Below are 13,012 nucleotides of genomic sequence, written 5' to 3'. Positions count from 1 at the left end.
TTTCTTTGTTTTTTGGAGGGGAACCTGGGAAAGGAGAAATTTACATGTAAATAAAGAAAATATCTAATGAAAAAAAAAAGATTAGCCAGGACAATAACTTTATTTGATGACAGTTTTCAGATATGTAGTAAAATGTAAGTGATATTATTAGGATAGGCTCTAATCTAAAATGATTTTTATATGTCATTTTGTTTTTATTTCTCCATATAGGAGAGAAATTTGGACAATATAATAAAAGACATGTCGGGTGATGTCCACTACAGACCCAGAAGAGGGCTTGGAGCTAATCGCTTCCTCACAACACTCCCAAACAACCATCCTTTCCAAGACCCAGAGTAAGAGTTTCCCAGAAGTGTGGCAATTCTGAGGACTAAGTCAGTCCTTTGTTACAGTAGCCCTGCCAAGCAGACAGAAGTGATTCCTGCAGATGCACTATTCTAAAACAGAGGTGACACTCATAACTTTTCCATTTTTCCTCTGGGTTTCTCATTTCCCACATAAACAACTGTGTGGGATAGACTTTTTTAGTATTTAAGAGTCTTTCTTTAGTTATCTTTCACTGACTCGACTTTCTTTTGCTCTAGGTGCCTCGTTCATCTTTGTACCTGTGCTTTTTTTTTTTCTCCTTTGTGTCTTAGCATTCTCAGAACAAGCAAGGAAATAGAAGTTTTGAAAGCTTACCTCCCAGGTGTGTCAGTATCCAACAAATAGACCCAGACCAGTACAGCACAATGCTGACATGACTGTCCACCACAGCAAAGCAATTATTAACCTGACAAAGCTATTAGTTTTTCATTCACAAACTTGAATAACATTGTTGCTCCCAAGGTATGAATTGAACTAACCAAAGTATGTAAATTAGTTAGCACTTTATCTAGCATACTGTGCACTGGAGAAGTAGTCACTATTGTTTTAATAATGAGTGTTATCACCACCCCTGGAGATAACAGTTGGAAAACACAGTTTCTTTTTCCCTAGTAATAAATAAATAAATACTCTGAATGAGTTCAATAATGTGCCAGTTCCAAGTTCTAAAAATAATGATCAAAAGACTAAATATGTTAGTAACGTTATCCACTAATCAAGAACAGTTCTGTTCTGATTGCAGAATCCACTCTTGTGCTGATTTAAAATAATTGTATTTCCTCCTTATACGGTTTGCTTAAAAAATAAATGGTTAAAATGTTTGAAAATGAGCCTACTTCTCATGCTATGATAAAATAGTATTTTCTTCTCTAAACAATTTTTAAAATGATTTCAAACAGTATGTTCAAAATAGGATTGCCCATCAGGGAAATGCTGGTGCAGATGGATGTTTTTAAAGCTCAAAGCAATTAGGAGCTGTTGGCAAGGAAAAAGAAACTTTTAAGAAATAGAATCCAATCCTTTTTACCCAGGATAATTTAATGTTGTACCTTTATTAATACTTGCTATTTTTTACTTTATCGAATTTTTGGAGAAATGCATATAAATGAAGGTCTTGCATTCCTGGCACATACATTAAAAACACTGTTTAAGTAACCATCCCAGTTTATAATGTTATACTTTAATGCAACAGAGCTAAAAGGAACAGTTATGTCTATAAGAGTGTTACCAAGTACCACAACTGATCAGTATTTAGCAAGGAAAATAGTATATTTAATAATGCAATATAGTTCATTGTCTCAGAAAAGGATTTTAGAATTCCCCACACACTAGGATTATTTATTAAGGTTTCTGAACTCTAACCAGCTAGTGTGAAGGCCTCTGGATAAATCATAACATAACCACAAGGAACAGAAGAAGATTTATTCAACTGAAGAGTGTGTGATACTTAATTAAATCATATTACAACAGAATTAAAAACTCCAAATCTCACCTGGAATCTCACTATCCAGGTAAACATTACGCTTCAGTAATTAGAAGATTACATGCAGGAAATGTAACAGAATATTCTCCTTTGGTTGTCTATTCATTTACCATTTTCTTGAAAGCAGCATTTATTCTAAAGCTTAAACTTGTTCCTCTTTATCCAATTTTAAAGGTTATGAGCATAGGAAATGCATTCATAAAGTTGAAACCAGGAAATATAAAAACAGGCAATGTTTTAAATTTAAAAAAAAATCACAAACTTTGATTCTTAATATGAAATAAAGATGTATTAGCCAAAAAAAAAAAAAAGGTAGGACCAGGTAGGCTGGTAACATGGTGTGTGTGTGTGTGTGTGTGTGTGTGTGTGTGTGTGTGTGCATGTGTGTGTGTGTGTGTGTGTGTGTGCGCGTGCGTGTGCGTGTGCGTGTGCATGTGTGTGGGGGGGGCTGGCTAATGCTCAGAAGACCGTCATAGAGAAGAGGTTGGGAGGTATAGTCTAGCATAGAAAAGTGTGTTTGCAAAGGAAGACAGCCAACTCTATAAGGGCCTAAGAAAGAGAAAGAAGTTCAGAGTGGCTGAGGGTTAGTGAGTGAAGGAAAGTCTTCAGGAGAACAGATTTGAGAAGACAGACGTCTGATTGTCTATATTGTTCCTCAAAACAAGTATATGTTAATGTAAGCACTGAGAAACACAAAGTTTTGAAAAGGAGAAAGCTTGCCATTAATATAGAAAATATCCACTAAGAGTTTGGGAAATGGTTCTATGGTGAAAGCACTTGCCACACAAGTACGTGGACAAGTATGTTCCGATCCCTAGAATACATGAGTACAGTAGTGGACATCAACCATCCCAGCTCTCCTACCATGAGATGGGAGGTGAACATAGAAGATTGGTCTTATTCACAGGCAGATAATCTGACACATATGGTGGGAAACAACAAAAAATCCTGCCTCAAAATGGTGGTGTAGGAGGACAGACACCTAAGGTGGAGATGTGAACAAGGAACTTCAAAGTTCCACCATAGAGCTGGTGGCTAACTTCATGTCTTGGGAAATAGTAAGATTAATAGAGAGAAAAAAGAACTTTTATCCTATACTCTGTATGATTTACTTTTTCAAATAATCAGTTAACCCATGTATTTTGATTGTAATTAAATAAAGCAAGTAAGAAAAGATAAACTCATCTTACCTGCCTGACACTAACTGTGCTAAGGTGAGCTGTGAAGCTTTCCAATTTGTAATCTGAAATAACTCTTCCTCCAAAGGGAATGAGTCAAGTATGAATGATACATTCCATTGTCAACATGTTACACAAACTCCTATCAGCATGAAACATAACAAAGTGAGCAGTCAATTCACTTACCAAAAACATTGTTGGGAGCATTAGGTAGATGGATTATAGTCTGGCAGGAACATTTTTGGACAGTTGTAGATGTTACCTGAAGACATTCTTATTTTGAGAGGTGAAAATTAGAAGTCAGCTAAAATGACACATTCCAAAGATTTTATTTATAGTCAAAAGGATACCAGGTCAGATATGAATAAATATCATTTAAAAATGGTCATTAAGTGTATCAAATGCAGACCAAAATAACACCTTGATTTGCAGCATTATAACTTTCTAGGGTCAGTAAGAATTTCCAGGATCTGTAGAATTTTAAAACTGTTATTTTATTTTCAAGGAAATTCAGTTACATGCTGACATTAGAGAGTATTCCAGAGGCACTTGTAGAGGCACACTCTTTGTGGACGTTCACTAGATTAAGTGATTAACCATGAACTAGGAGCTCTGGTGGCAGCTGAGCAGTTGTCCACCACCATGCCTGGAGAGCTCAGGATAGAGCGACCGTAACATCACAAGATCCTTGCCAAACAGGATCTTGCCTGCAAAGCCTGCTCAGGGGGTTGAACTCTTGCCTTGATTTATGTACATTCATTCGGTGTAGCAATTACGATCAGGAGGTGTTTGCTATATGGCACGAGCAAGGGCTCCTTCCTTTCCCCGTTTTCCAAGCATTCCTCCAGACTTTGATTTCAGATGTTGTTATACACCTCTTGAGACATCTGGTATGCTGTTTCCATGGGTACTCTTTCTCCAGAGGTTTTGGCAACTGTACAACCTGTCTGAGTTATAGGTTTGGAATATTGTATAGAGCAGGCCATCTTCAGAATGAAGCTCTGGTTGCAGATGAACCTACTGCATTCTTGATTCTGGGTCTTTTGCTTACAACAATATGCTGAGATCACATTTTGTTTTACAAAGCCCTTGACAGAATATTTGTCTCTAGATTATAGAATAATTCTCCATGATTATAAAAAAATCCCTGCTATCAAGGGAAAGCCATTGCTATAAGTTCCTATGTCTAGTTGATAGAACATAATTAGAATTCCCAACTCCTGAATTCTAGTAAAGACACAACTTTTATTCACATTGTGGACCACATATTGTAGGTGGTCTTTGTTTAACTTAATGTGCCAATCATCTCTTCATTACATAGACAAAGTAAATCCACCTACAATGACTTATGACTCAGTATGAAAATGGAAGTACTCTATTTTTTATTTGCATATGTAGATGGACCAAGGTAAAGCATTTCATTGTTGTATTTCCACACACAAAATATAATATAATTTGATCATATTTTCTCTCTTATACTTTACTCTTTCCCTTTTCCTCTCTTTCTCTCCCTTCTCCTTTCACATCATTTTACACCATGGTTTTCCCATAATATCAGGGATATTTTCTGATAATCATGAAGACATTTTGCTACTTTCATGTTCTTAGTATTTTCCACCCACCTGATGCCATATATAAAAGTAAAAACATGTGATACTTCTTTGTAGGAATGAACTATTTTATTTACTATAATTATATCCAGCTCAATTAATTTTCCTGAAAATAATGTAATTTTACTCTTATTTATGCTTCAGTAAACTCAAATGTAGCAGTGAATTAGCTAAACTACTTTGTGTTCCCAATGGGTCACATGTGATATCTAGATTCGCAAATAAAACACACACACACACACACACACACACACACACACCAATTAACTTTTGATATGCCTTGGCTAGTTCAAAAGCTGTACAGTTCTAATCCTCCACCTGGCTATCATATATTTTCCTCCAGTACTCCTAGCTCAATACTTTTAAATCTTATGTTTTATCTTTTCTGTCCTATTCCCTTCTAGGCAGCCCCTCCCATAGGGCCACTTCCCCTTTCCACCTATATTTTGCAAGAATTTTCTTCTGCAGCTCTAAATCTGATCCACTCCCTCTAAGACATGGTGATCTTTCTCTCCTTTCTTTTGTTTCTAGCCACTGCAAATCCAAAGGTCCTGCCTCATGTACCTCCCCAGCCATTTACCCTGGGCTCTTTAATGATCAATCAAAAACCAATTAGAAACAAGGACCCTTAGCGTTTGGACAAGCAGATTCCCGATTTTGGAGACTCCAGATTCAGATTGTGCCATATAGCAAAAGCCAGATAGGAAATAGCTGTAGAAGTAGATGCTAGGACAGCCAGTTACATAAAAGGAAGATGTATAATTATGCTGAAGTACCATCTTCTAGACACTATGGAAAATAGATTCAGTATAAATGCCTTATCTGGGAAGAGAAGTCATATCAAAGGGATAAATAATATCATCTCCTGATCTTCAGATGTTGTGTAGTTATTGTATACTATCATTTACTTCTCCTAATCTACTTTTACATTAGGCTATTTCCCCATTTCATAGAGGAGAAACTGAAATAGGACATTTCCAAGAGCACAAAGATACTAGATTGCAGAGGCAAGGACAATACTCTACCAAATTTCACAGCCAGAGAAACAGAGCTACATACAATACTACTCTCTTTCTCTACTACTGTGTCCTGTATAGCTTTAATATTTCTTTCTATTTTTTCTCTTTTCTTTTTTGTGAATCTATTTATTCATAATAAAGCTGTCTCATTGAAAACTAATATTAACACACCAACAGGGTGCAGTGTTACCAGGCAAGTTGTTAGACACTGTTTCTAGATTTTACATGGAGATACCAGACTCAAACACACTGGAATACTGTTCATTTGATCAATATACACTGAATTCAAAAGACAGAATTCAAAATATTTGAAACCATGGACAAATGAACATAGTAACCCAGAAAACACTCTTGGGTTTTCTACTTTTCCAATTTCTGAAGATACATATGCAATTAAGACAAGCAAGTCGGTCAAGGAGATAAAAAGAACAAATTAAATAATGTACCAGAGAGAATCTTATCCACCAGCTAAGCATTGCCAGTAAGAAATTTATAGAACTTTTAGGAAATGACGAATGTGTGTGTGTGTGTGTGTGTATGTGTGTGCAAATACTGTACATATTTACATGTACCTGGTGGTCATATATGTTTGGCTATATTAGTTTGAATACATGTAAAAAATCAATAAAGTTAAATAAAGCAAAGTGTGCTTAACTCACTTACATTTAAGGTTTCCCAGACTTACTTAAGAGTAGCATTCTTCTTTCATTCCGGAAGCTCATAGAAGTTCTATAACATGTTTATGGCCCTGAGGGAGAACAATCAGAGTCTGACCTGAGTTTGTACGGAATCATAGCTGTGCAGTGGGTCAGACATGTGATTTTCACTGACACAACTTTCCTTGGAAACTTAATATTTTTTTTTTTTAAAATACACCATTTTTTGACAGTTGCCACTGAAGTAATGCTTGTATTCACACACCATCTGTAAATCATGTCGAGTACTAAGAGTGACAGACAAAGAGAGGGGATAGCCTCACATACTGTGGGGATAGCCTCATATAAAATAAGGGCAACAGCAGGGACCCAGTCCAGGCATGACAGCAGCAGGTAGGTGAGAACCAAGCCTCTTCCTCTTGGAACTTTCTGTAATCCTATTTACTGCCATCCTGGAAGCCCCAGGTCAAAAACTTGAAATATCTAGTGGTCTCATAGTTTCGTAATGGCTTTCCCTGAGGCTTTGGAGCATTTATAGATCATATCAACAGAAAGATTAGAGGATATTAAAGGGGTAACTCTCGGAGTCAGGCGCACAAATCACTAAGGAAACACTTGCAATTTCCTGAAGAGATAAAAGGATGACAATACGGAGGGAGGGTTGCTTCTAGGTAGTTGCCTAGAAAAATGCAACAGATGTGAATTTAGTGACAGACAATGCCTCTGCTATAAAAATGAGTGCTGCCTTGGAAGTAAACCTTTACACTTATTGGCTCAAATCATCCATGTACATATACATGCTTATATGTATATGCATATATATAGTATATACTGTTGGCATAATTATGTAGATAATTATATATTGTATTATAAAATATAATTAGAATACATATTATATATATATATATTTATATTACTTTGGCCCAAAAAGAAACCAGAGTTGATTGCATGGCTTTGCTAGGTGCTAGAAGCCAGAAAATGGAATTTATGGCTACAGCCATTTCTACTATTTTAACACATTTAGAAGGAAGCATGTGTTTGGAAAACAGCAAAATGTTTTGCATATACAATAGTGGTACTACATCGATGTTAGGAGAACCAGTATTACCAGGTTACTATAAAGCTAATGGCTTCTGACACTGTTCATCTATTCCTTATAGATGTAGAGATCTGTCCTAACTTGTTTAGCATTCGTTGTAATTAAACACCTACCAAAAACAACTCAGGGTTGGTGAGAATTTGGTTTACTTTACAGTTTGAAGTCCATCATGGAGGGAAGTCAGGGCAAAAGCTCAAGGCAGAAACCTAGAAGCAAGAGCTGTAGAGGCACGGTTCTCCATAGCTTGCTCAGCTTGCTTTCACACATTGTACCATGCTGTCTGCCTAGGGGTGACACTGCCACAGTGAACCACATTAATCTTTAACGAAAGAATTGTTCCACAGTCTTGTCCCTAGATCACGCTGAAGAAGGCTCTGATGTTCCCTCTTTCCAAGTGACTCTAGTTTATGTCAAGCTGTCAAAAACTAACCAGTGGAAAGTCCAAAACAGTTCTCACACAAGTAAAATGAAGTTGTAGAAGAGTTGTGGTTTGTTGTGATAGATAAGGGAAAAAATCATTTTCTCACATTTTGTGGCCATCCAGTGACTGTTGGCATTTTTTGGTTTGTTGGAGGTCACAACTTTTATCACCCTCTCTCACATGGTTTCTCTTTAGCATCCTTTATTCTACTAAGGTTCTGCTGAATCCTGGCTTCCCAGAAGAGCAAAATCAATGAACAGACCAGGGCTACATGTAGAATAGAACACTGGTCACTTTGAGAACACTAGGACTACAGAACAGGGAGAAAGCAAGGGACCAGGAATGGAGAAGGACAGACGTTCTCTCTGCCTTTGTGACAACCAGTACACTAAGAATTACCAAACCTGAAGAGCCAGAAGGAAGGGTATGTAAGCACAGCTAACTTACCCTTTCTATTTTATAACTGATATAACTGAGAGTGAATATAACTAGTCCAAGGTAACTTAGAGTTAGGACCAGTGTTGATGTAGATGCTTACTTGGGATCCTGGTACTCCATCTTTAGCTCTTTTCTAATTACCCATGGGACAAATACAATGAGTGACTATTCTTGTAAAGTAAAAATTATGATATAATCTTTTTGTTTATTACATATTAACTAGACCAATGAACTCATTTGCTATGAGTCACAGTCAAATTATTATTTCTTTTGTTTTCTTTTCTTTTTCACAAAAAGGAAGTCATGACCTTTGCTCTGGGTAACACTATCATACTGGCTGTGCCCTGAACTCTAGAGTAAAATTTTACCATTTCCTTTTCATTGTTTTCAATCGTAGCTCTAAAAGAACAGTCATGTAAATGGGAAGGAGTTTGATCCTAGCTGCTATCAGTGATGTGAACCTACCTATTGCCCCCCAAGGTGAAAAGAGAGAGTCTCTTCTGAGCTAACTATGTATAGCCATGATCTGACAATAAATTCATGTTGCCCCAAATGACATGTTCCACTACAGATAAGGTTATAACCATAGAACAAAATAAAGCTACAAATACTTTGGTGGGGATCAGCAGTAAGGTCAATGACAAGAAATCTTTTCTACAGGCTTTTATCATTATAATAGTCTTTGTTTTAGAGCCAGAAGAAACTGGTAGTCAGCTAAGTTAATATATTCTAAAAGTTTTACCTAATATTTAAAATTATGCTAAGTCTTATAGAGAAGGTGCCAGTAAATGTAAATAGAAGGTCTTGAAGATAGCCCAAGGTATTTTCAGTTCAGGATCTGCAACAATTCCAACAGTCCAGTCCACAATCCTGGATTTATACTCAGACTACCACTCTTCAGGAATCTTCAAGGCATGTGACACATGGCCTTTTTAGGAAATTTCAGTTCACACTGTTTTACAAGTTAGGCTGAACTGTCTTATACAAGGGTCTTTTAAAGTCAAATGAGGACTTACTTACCACACTGTGGAGCTTTACCAGAACAAGGGCTAGAGAGATGGGTCAGCATTAAGATCATACACTGTTTTGTAGAGGACCAAAGTCTGGTGCCCAGCACTCATAATTAGTGACTCACAACCACCTGTAACTCCAGCTTCAAGTAATAGAACACACTCTTATGGCCTTTACAGGTACCTGAATTTACATGCACATAGACACACACACACACATAGACACACACACACACACACACATGCACATGCATAAACACAGGCACACGTGCAAATACATACATACACACACATGCATACACACACATTGAAAAACAAAACAACACTCCCAGAACAAAGGGAACAATCCACTTCCACTCCCCAAATGGAACCAAGTGGGGGATGTTAGGCACACCATGGCAGCCGACGTGAAAGTGCCTTCTTCAGAATTGAAAGTTATTCTCCAGTGCCTTGCTAATTGACTCCCAATCGATTACTTCAAGTGTTTGTGCTGTAGATAAATATGGTTTCTTCTGGAGACACTGAAGAGCTGTGCTTAATTATTCATCCTGAAATTTAATTTCAGGGTTTATAATCATCTAACTGTTTAAGATGGAATTTGTCACTGAAACATTTTGAGAGGATATACGGAATTACTTAACATCTACTCACCTCACTTCAAGTTTGGTTTAAAATTGGATGCGTTTCACAATTTTGCAGTGGCAATCATGTAAGGGCATATACTCTAACCCCCTACATGTTTTCTGCTAATTTGGTTGATTTAGGTCAATTTGTATCATTTGTTAGACAGGATATTACAGAATAAGGGAGACAGATGCAAGGTTTTTCTTTTCTCTCAAAGGTCCACCTCCTTAGAAACATAATTAACTTTCTCTCAACCAATCCTCAAGAAGCTGAGAAAAGTATTTGCTGTCAAATTAAGCCAAAGTCTGGGGTATAGAAAGACATTAACTGCTTTTTTTAAACGTAAAGAAAAAAATGTTTCTTTTTAACTTGAGTCTTTAAAGAGGCAAATAGTGGTGTGGTAGTTTGAGTGAGAATGGCCCCCCTAGACTCACATATTGAAATTCTTGGTCCCTACTTGGGGGGACTGGGATGGATCAGGAGCTGTGGCCATATTAGAAGCAATGTGACCTTGTTGAGGAGTATGTCACTAGTGGTGGGCTCTGAGGTTTAGAAAATCCACCCCATTGATGTGTCACAGTGTAACTGGGCGGGTGGTGGTTGCTGTCTCACCCAGGTGTTTTCAGGCTCTTAGAGAAGTTGCACACAGATTATAAAGCACCAAAGAATCTTTTTTAAAAAGCAAAATGATAGTATGTGTCAGAAATAACTTGCAGGTGAGCAGAGAAGTACTGAGTGGGAAAGAACTCCTGAGGATCTAGTTATTGTTTGGAATTTCCTTTCATGGGGTTCAGGAGAATGGGGGATTTGGTTGGAAGGAGACATAGTGAGGGCAGCTGTCTGTTTAGATTGGTAAGTTTGCATTGTGTAAGTTTTTCTCTACTGCCCATGTCCTTTCCTAAAAATGCATCTGATGTTAATTATATGCATATCTGATTATGCATAAGATAAGTAAATATGGTTCCCCAAAAGTCAAAGAGTTCAAATAGATGACAAAGGTTGTCTTGTTGCTCATGCTCATCAAATCAGCCCAGACTGGGTTGTCTCATTGACTCATTGACTCATTGATTGACTCATTGTCCTCAGATGTGTTTCAAGATGTTGTGAATGGGAAAAAGGTATCTGCAAATTGGTTTGCCAAGGAGAAGGAATCCATGCCATTGTTTGAAATTGGTGTATGTACAGCTTCATGGAAGTGGGAGTCTACAATTGCTAGGTGCATTGTTAGAGTGGTGCATGCATAGCGCAAGCAAAGTACAATCCTAGGCTACTAGGCTCTTCTTTATGCTTATTCATCTCAGTAATGCCGTAGACATAGAAAACAGAGCAGCAATCCATCCCAAAAAGGAAAGGAAAAAGGAAAGGAAGTTTGTGACATTGACTAGAGTCTCTTATACAGCCACTGGAACATATAGAAATGTCAGGTTCTCTAGGAGTCCTGGGTTGGGATGCACTGTGTGAAGGTTGTCTTTGTATTATCCAATTACTAATTTGTTAGCTAAGTACTAAATTGTTAACTCTGAGCTGAGTACTGGAAGGCTTGGCTCTTGTTATTCTTGTGGCTCAGCACCTATATCATATTTTGTAAACATTCTTCCTCCCTCAGCTGCTGATTGGCTTAATAAAGATATGATGGCCAATAGCTGGGTAGGAAAGGGAAAGTGGGACTTCCAGTCTAAGAGAGGATCTCTGGGAGAAGAACGGGACAGGAGAAAATTTGCCAGCAGGACACACAGATCAGATGTACCCAGAGTGAGAGAGAGATAGGTACCGGACCACGTGCTGGGATGTGGTCTAGAATAGTGATGTTAATTAAGTTATAGGACCTAGCTGGGAGGTAGCCTAAGCTAAGACATAAGCTATCATAAAATTAGTAAGTCTCTGTGTGTCATTTTTCATCTGCTGGCTGGTCCAAGAAATTCTGACAAGTCTTCTTTAAACTTGGCTGTCGTCTGTTGGCCAGCTACACAGTTTAGGAAGACCACTTAAACAGAAGAGATACAGTGCTATTCATTATCTGATAGATGGTAGCTCAGTGGATGACATAGTTTTGTTATTTAACAGAAACCATAAGCATTTTGCCCTATTGGATACTCGCTAATCCATTTTCTCCACAGCAGTAGGACTGAGCTCAAAGAACAGATCGATTTACATTTTAATTTAAATACAGTCCACATTCATTTCCTGTACTGAGTATCTCTGCATGGTTCAGAATCCTGCCTAGCTCTATGGCAGGTCACACGCTGTTCTATCTTGCTTTTACTGGCATCCGGGCTTTGCTTTGGGAAGAACAAGTTATTCATCCCATCTTTAGCCTTTCCACACACTGCTGAGGAAGCTTCAAAAGTTCAAAAGTTGCTTCCTCATCATGCAGATGTCTCCTCTCTTCCAGTCACCCCAGACAGCTCACTTATATCACCTATTGTTAAGCAATTAGAAATTTTGTGACATTTAGTCATTATACATGACACTGTACTGTGTTCCTTTGTGGAAAAAAAAGTAAATGTGTATTTTATCTTAAAAAAATGAACTTCTAGGATTGGGACAACCCTGTCCAAAAACATTTGTACTTTATCAAGTTGCAGATTATTTTTTCAAGATACCTACCTATTTAATATCTATATTTAATATCTACAAAAATACTTTGTATTTCATTTAACTTACCAATAGCACTAACTTGTGATTATATCATGATACTGGATGTTTCATCTGTTTTCTAAGTTGTCTTTTTTAAGGGGGAGTTAACTACGTCTTTTGTTTTTTGAGATTATAATGCAATTATGTAATTTCTCCTTTCTCCTTTTACCCTTCTGTATACCTTTCTTTGCTCTTTTTCAAATCCATGGCCTCCTTTTTCATTAATTGTTGTCACCTGGGCTCTCTGCTCCTCCCTGTTCCAGAGACAGCCGCATCTTTTTGTGCAGTGCCAGCTTTGTCCCGTAGACAAAATGGTGAAGGTCGGTGTGAACAGATTTGGCCGTATTGGGCGCCTGATTACCAGGGCTGCCTTCTGCTCTGGCTCTGGAAAGGTGGAGATTGCCGCCATCAACGACCCCTTCATTGACCTCAACTACATGGTCTACATGTTCCAGTATGACTCCACCCACG

This window comes from Mastomys coucha, unplaced genomic scaffold (genome assembly GCF_008632895.1).
Source record: "Mastomys coucha isolate ucsf_1 unplaced genomic scaffold, UCSF_Mcou_1 pScaffold7, whole genome shotgun sequence".
Lineage (NCBI taxonomy): Eukaryota > Metazoa > Chordata > Mammalia > Rodentia > Muridae > Mastomys > Mastomys coucha.
This window is presented reverse-complemented; position numbering follows the sequence as displayed.